The sequence below is a fragment of the Rattus norvegicus genome, chromosome 7, assembly GCF_036323735.1.
Source record: "Rattus norvegicus strain BN/NHsdMcwi chromosome 7, GRCr8, whole genome shotgun sequence".
Lineage (NCBI taxonomy): Eukaryota > Metazoa > Chordata > Mammalia > Rodentia > Muridae > Rattus > Rattus norvegicus.
The window spans coordinates 9,678,633-9,685,775 of NC_086025.1; the positions used below are offsets into that span (position 1 = coordinate 9,678,633).

The 7,143-nt window shown below is 48.6% G+C and overlaps 1 pseudogene; it reads left to right on the forward strand.

The window, feature by feature from the left end:
* Positions 1 to 1,021: 1,021 nt before the first annotated feature.
* LOC134479619 (SUMO-conjugating enzyme UBC9-B-like) lies at positions 1,022 to 7,143 on the forward strand (annotated as a pseudogene).

A 7,143-nucleotide genomic window follows, 5' to 3' on the forward strand; every position in this document is an offset into this window, starting at 1 on the left:
GGCCTGGTGACAAGCTTTGATAACAGCCTGTTCAACCACCAAGGGTCCAAATAATTCAAGATAGCAGGAAACCACACAGAAAGCAGGCTCACAATGCATAGCTGGCAATTTTTTTCCTTTGAGATGGGTTTTCCTGTTGTTGCATGAATGTACACAATGTGTGTTGTGTTGCCTCTGTGCATGTGGAGGTCAGAGGAAAACTCCTTCTTTTACCCCCTGACCACGCCCCCAGCCCCTCCCTGGGGGAATTCTAGGCAGGGCTCCCTGACCACGCCCCCAACCCCTCCCTGGGGGAATTCTAGGCAGGGCTCCCTGACCACGCCCCCAGCCCCTCGCTGGGGAATTCTGGAGGGGGCTGTGCTTCACACCTGGCTGGTCCCTCAGCATCTCCCTTTAAAGAGAACAGCATACAGTTTGTTTTGTTTGTTTTCTTTTTTTCGGAACTGAGGACCAAACCCAGGGCCTTGTGCTTGCTAGGCAAGCGCTCTACCACTGAGCTAAATCCCCAACCCCCAGCATACAGTTTTTTTTTTTTTAAAGATTTATTCATTTATTATATATAAGTACACTGTAGCTGTCTTCAGACACACCACAAGAGGGCACCAGATCTCTTTACAGATGGTTGTGAGCCACCATGTGGTTGCTGGGAATTGAACTCATGACCTCTGGAAGAGCAGTCGGGTGCTCTTAACCGCTGAGCCATCTCTCCAGCCCCAGCATACAGTTTTGACAACCATCTGAGTTTCTTTCCAATGTTTGTATTATGGTTGTAGATCCCAACATAGGAGCAACTTTGTTTAGAATAAGCTGTGTGGCCCCTCGGGGTGGTTTGAAACAAGCCTCGCTGACTTCCAGTTGATGCCGATCCTCCTACTTCAGCCTCCCAAGTTGTAGGGTGACAAGTTTGCTCTGTGTGTCATGCTGGAACAGCTGTTGAAGGCATCTCTGTGTGTCTCCAGTGTGGGCTGAGGCGGTTCCCATAGATGTCCCTTGCAATGCTGCTTCTCATCCATAGAGGGCGATGCGGGCTAAGGAAGGACAGTGCCACCGAGTCCTGGTAAAGCCCCTGAGCCAGTCCCCCAAGCTTTCTCCCTCCTTGGCTTTTCTGGTCTTGGGATTAGTAGCCAGAGCAGAGGGAAGAGCAGTTGTTTTTTAGTGCCAGACAAGTTAAGGAGGAATGAGATGTGTGGGAGACGCGAGCTTCCCAGGTATATAGGACGGGGAGAGCCTGAGTCTGTGCTGGAGAGACGCTGCTGTGCTGGCCCTCGATGGCATAGTCAGATGGTCTACTTCAACTAAGTAAAACAGCAGGCACTGCCCTTCCTGAGACCCGGGGTTTTGTAGGACTTGATTTGAAGGTCAGCCTGTGTTCAATCAATGAGGTTACAGTGACCCATGCCACAAGGCCCAGGTGCAACCCTGGGCAAGGGGACATGACCACCCTGCCCCGTCAGTGGGTATGGCACCCTGAGTCTGGATTTGCCTCCTCTGCGCATTTCCTGTCACAGAGTCCTACAATGTGTGACCTTTTCTGTCTGACCTTGTCCCTGAGCAGTGTTCTCAGTGTCCTTCCACACTTCTGGAATGATACCCAGGCTGTAGCAGGGGACCTGGTCTGCCTTACTGGCTGGATCTGGCCTTGGCAGCACTGTGTCCAGTGTGGGTGTTTTAGGTGGCCTTTCTGATGGTCCAGAAGCCCCTGGGCTGCATGACCCATTTTCCTAGATGTTTCAGTGACCATTGCTTTGCTCACCCTGGGATACTTACAGGGATGCTGTCCCCAGCGTGTCTCAGGAGAAGGCAAGGCCATTGGAGAGTCCATTTACAGCCTTCCCCAGCACCCAGTTGCCTGAGGACACAGAGTCAGGCAGGTTCTGTCACCTCCATGCCCGCTCCACCCAGCCCCCACACAGTGTTCTTCAGGTCATTAGGGACGTCTGTATGGTCAGGAGCCGATGCCTGCTGCAGTCTTGGTCTCAGTCTGTGACAAGCCTGTGGCCCAGTCACAGCTCATGCACCTGACCCAGATCAACAGACATCCCCTTGTGCTCAGCCCTCTGCATCTCCTGACCCACAGCCTGTGCGTGTCTGAGGCTAGCCCCATCACTGTTACTCTGGATGAGGCTAGGAACTCTGCCAGTGAATGTTACTGGTTTGTTCTTGTAGTCAGGGTTTCTATTCCTGCACACACATCATGACCAAGAAGCAAGTTAGGGAGGAAAGGGTTTATTCACCTTACACTTCCACATTGCTGTTCATCACCAAAGGAAGTCAGGACTGGAACTCACACAGGGCAGGAACCCAGAGGCAGGAGCCGATGCAGAGGCCATGGAAGGATGTTACTGGTTTGCTTCCCCTGGCTTTCTCAGCTTGCTTTCTTATAGAACCCAAGACCGCCAGCCCAGGGACAGCACCACCCACAGTGCTTCTTCCTACCCTTGATCACTAGTTGAGAAAATACCTTACAGCGGGGTCTCATGGAGGCATTTTCTCAAGGGAGGCTCCTTTCTCTGTGATAACTCCAGCTCGAGTTGACGCACAAAGCCAGCCAGTACAGTCAGTCCTCTTGCCTAGACAAACCAAAATGCCAGCTGCAGTGGTCACTTGCAGCTCCAGTACACAGACTTGGTCCTGGGGCCTCAAACAGAACAGATTGGTGCCGTCTACCATACTGTGTTACTGGTTTGTCACCCCTTGATTAAGACAAAGGAAATGTGTGGTGTTTCTACCATCCAGCTCCAGAATGTTCTGTCTGCCCACACTGGAACTCTGCCGCAGCTGACACTGCCCCAGCACCCAGCCCATGTCTCCTCTCCGGGACTCTAACGACTCCAGGAACCTTCCAGAGCAGCCCGTGTGCTGTTTGTCCTGTGTCTAGCTCATTCTCCCTGAGAATTGTGTCCTGGAAGTCCCCTCCATACTTGTGCAAAGATGTATTTATTATGCCGGACATGGTGGCACGTGTCTTTGATCCCAGCACTCAGGAGGCAGAGGCAGGTAGATCTCTGAGTTCAAGGCTGACCTCGTCTACAGAGTGAGTTCCAGGAAAGCCAGGGCAACATGGAGAAAACTTGTCTTGAAAACAAAATTTTAAAAATGCTTTATTTTTAAGTTGTGTACAAGCATAGGTGGCAGTGACCGCTCAGAGCCAGAGCCATGGATGGCTTTGATTCCCCAGTGCAAGGACTGGGATCCAAACTCAGGCCCCTGTAAGAGCAGCATGCATCTTCACTCAGTTAACATTAAAAAAATATTTGTATGAGTGGCATGGCTGCATGTGTGTCCATGCAACATGCATGTGCCTGATGTGCACTGAAGGCAGAAGAGTCATTGGATCTGCTGGAGCTGACGTTACAGGAAGTTGTGAGCTGCGGTGTTGTGGGAGAGCAACCAGAGAAGACTACTCAGACATAGGTTTTAGCAGATAGAAAGTCTTGGGGGGGGGTGTGGGGGCTGGAGAGACGGCTCAGTGGTTAAGAGCACTGACTGCTCTTCCCGAGGTCCTGAGTTCAATTCCCAGTAACCACATGGTGGCTCACAACCATCTGTAATGGGATCCTCCTATTCCCTCTTCTGGTGTGTCTGAAGACAGCTACAGTGGATTCATAAATAAAAAATTAATAATAATGAAAAAAAAGTCCTTACGGGCCAGTGACTATAATATAGTCTGTGTGTGTAGGCCCCAGTATAGCCTGGAGCCTTTCTCAGAGTGAGTTCTTAAGCACAAAACCACATCCTGGGTTGACATACCTCAGTTAGCAAGAACAGTTAGCCAGACTCGGAACTACAGAGGCCAGAAAAACAAAGTTAGTACTGCAGAGCCTTTCCCAGAGCCGCAGACTTTGGCGGATTGGGCCTTTGACGGATTTGGCAGGTGGTGCTGTCTATGTGCTGACCGTGCAGCCGGAATGGTACTGTCATCATGGAGTCAGTTGTCTGGAGCCTGTAACATTAGGAATTAAACTCAGGTCCTCTGCAAATACAGCCAGTGAGTGCTCTTAATCACTGAGCCATTTCTCTAACCCTCCAGTTAAAATTTTAACTTAGCATACAAAATAACAGAGTTCCAGGAATGAAGTCCAGAGCTCTAGAGATGGCCCAATGGTTAGGGTCATGGGCTGCTCTCTCAGAGGACCTGGGTTCGTGGGGGCTCACAACTGCCTGGAAATCTGGTTCCAGGGCACCAACACTCTTTAACTGCCTCCAAGGGTACCAGACACTCACGTGGTGCACAAACACATGTGTAGGCAAAACACTAATACAAATATTTTTATACTGATTTTTAGTATATATTTTATGTATTTATATTTCAAATGTTATCCTGTTCCCCCCAAATATTTTTTGATTTTGTTCTTTTTTTTTTTTTTCTTTTCTTATTTTCGGAGCTGGGGACCGAACCCAGGGCCTTGTGCTTGCTAGGCAAGCGCTCTACCACTGAGCTAAATCCCCAACCCCGATTTTGTTCTTTTTGCTGTTTTTAGTATTTTTATTTTTGAGACAGGATCTCACTCCATACACCAGGTGGCCCTTGAACTCAGAGACCCACCTGCCTCTCCCTCCTGAGTCCTGGGAGTGAAGGCTTAAAATAATTTTTAACAGATCTTTATAGATTTATTTATTTTATTTATGTAAGCACCACACTGTAGCTGTCTTCAGACACACCAAAAGAGGACATCAGATGGTTGTGAGCCACCACGGAATTGAACTCAGGACCTTTGGAAGAGCAGTGAGTAGTCTAACCATTGAGCAATCTCTAGAGCCCAATTTGTGTGTGTGTGTGTGTGTGTGTGTGTGTGTGTGTGTGTGTGTGTTCAGTGGTTAAGAGCACTGATTGCTCTTCTGGAGGTCCTGAGTCCAAATCCCAGCAACCACAGGTGGCTCACAACCATCTGTAATGAGATCTGATGCCCTCTTCTGATGAGTCTGAGGACAGCTACAGTGGACTCACATACAATAAATAAGTAAAATCTTAAAAAAAAAAAAAAAAAAAGTACAAGGCCCTGGGTTTGGTCCCCAGCTCTGAAAAAGAAGAAAAAAAGAAAAAAAAAAAAAAAAAGCACTAACTGCTCCTGCAGAGGTCCTGGGTTTGGTTCCCAGCATCCACCCTTCTCTAACTCCAGCTCCAGGGACTCTGCTAACTTCCATTTTTTTTTGGGCACCTGCACACATGTGGCATAGTTAGACACACACGTGCTTATAAGAATAAAAAATGTAAAATTAACTAATAGATGGATGTGGTGGTGCCCCACTTAATCCCAGCACTCAGGAGGCAGAGGAAGGTGTATATTTGTAAGTTCAAGTCCAGTCTGGTCTAGAGAGTGAGATTCAGGACAGACACACACACACACACACACACACACGCACGCACGCACGCACGCACGCACACAGGCACACACAGACACAGACGGTCCGGGCAGCGGTTGTACAGGGACTTTGTATGTGTCGGGATCGCCCTCAGCCAACTTGTGCAGGAAAGGGAAGCTTGGAGGAAGGATGACACTTTTGGCTTTGTGGATGTCCCAACAAAGAACCCTGATGGCATGGTAAACCTGACGAATGGGAATGTGCCATCCCTGGAAAGAAGGGGGCTCTGAGAAGGAGGCTGGTTCAAGCTACGGATGCTTTTCAAAGATGACTATCCATCCTCACCACGAAATGTAATGCGAGCCACCACTGTTTTATCTGAACATGTATCCTTCCTTCCAGCACAGTGTGCGTCCATCCTTGTGAAGACAAGGCCTGGAGGCCAGCTATCACCACAAACAGATCTTATTAGGAATACAAGACTTCTAAATGAACTAAGTATTCAAGACCCCGCCCAAGCAGAGGCCTAGACAGTCTACTACCAAAACAGAGTGAAATATGAGAAAAGGGTTCAAGCACAAGCAAAGAAGTTTCCCCCTCATAACCAGTGGCCCTGGGCCCCATGACGAGGAAGGGATTGGTTGGCAAGAACTTCTTTACAACCTTCTGCAGATCTAAGACCCCTGGGAGGGTAGAGCGGGCGTCATTTTCCATTTCTGCCACTGGTATATTCAGTCTCTTGTATTTTTGATTTCTGAGTAAAACTTGCTTTTATTTTAATGTTGGTGTCGGTATTTCAACTGCTGTAAAATGATAAACTTTGGTACTTGGTGAGCCCCTAGGAACTGGTTTCTTTGCGCCACGCTCAGGCTCTGGCCTCCAGCTGTTTGCATGACAGAACCACACTGTCCCTCCTTCCCTACCCTCGTCCTTCTCAGAAACCTGGGCTGTTGCTTATGAGCCTCAGATCCAAAGTTGGCCGGTGTCTCCATTCTGCACTTCCTTTGTGTTTATTCAGCATTTTGTCTGTGTTGCTGTTCAGAGTAAATTATATATACATAACTTAATTTGGGGAAAGGAAGATGAAGTTCAGTCCTGGCATGGCTAAGTCCCTTGGTTTGAGCTTCTGCACCCACAAAGCCCGACGTCCTGGTGTAGCCAACCCCAGCACTTAGGAGGTGATGCAGGTGGATCAGGAGATCAATACAAGAATCCCATCTAAAAAATCCAAAAGGAAAAGAACAATGTAGGCTTGGAGAGCCAGGGTTAGGCCAGGAGTCTCCCAGTCATGTGGAGATCGATGCCGGCGGCTTTAGTCGGCCACGCTGAACCCCAATCCCCAGCTCATACCCTGGTCCTTCTGCAGGCCTGCTGACCTCAGCTACCTTTTTTTTTTTTTTTTTTTTTTTTTTTCTCTTTTTCAGAGCTGGGGTTCGAACCCAGGGCCTTGCGCTTCCTAGAAAAGCGCTCTACCGCTGAGCTAAATCCCCAGCCCGATTTTTATCTTTTTTTTTTCTCAGCTACCTTTTCTTTTTTTCTTTTTTTTTGTTAAAGATTTTATTCATTTATTATTATATATAAGTACATTGTAGCTGTCTTCAGGTACACCAGAAGAGGGCATTGGATCTCTTTACAGATGGTTGTGAGCCACCATGTGGTTGCTGGGAATTGAACTCAGGACCTCTGGAAAAGTAGTCGGGTGCTCTTAACCGCTGAGCCATCTCTCCAGCCCTCAGCTACCTTTTCTTTTTTTTTTTTCCGGAGCTGGGGACCGAACCCAGGGCCTTGCGCTTCCTAGGTAAGCGCTCTACCACTGAGCTAAATCCCCAGCCCCTCAGC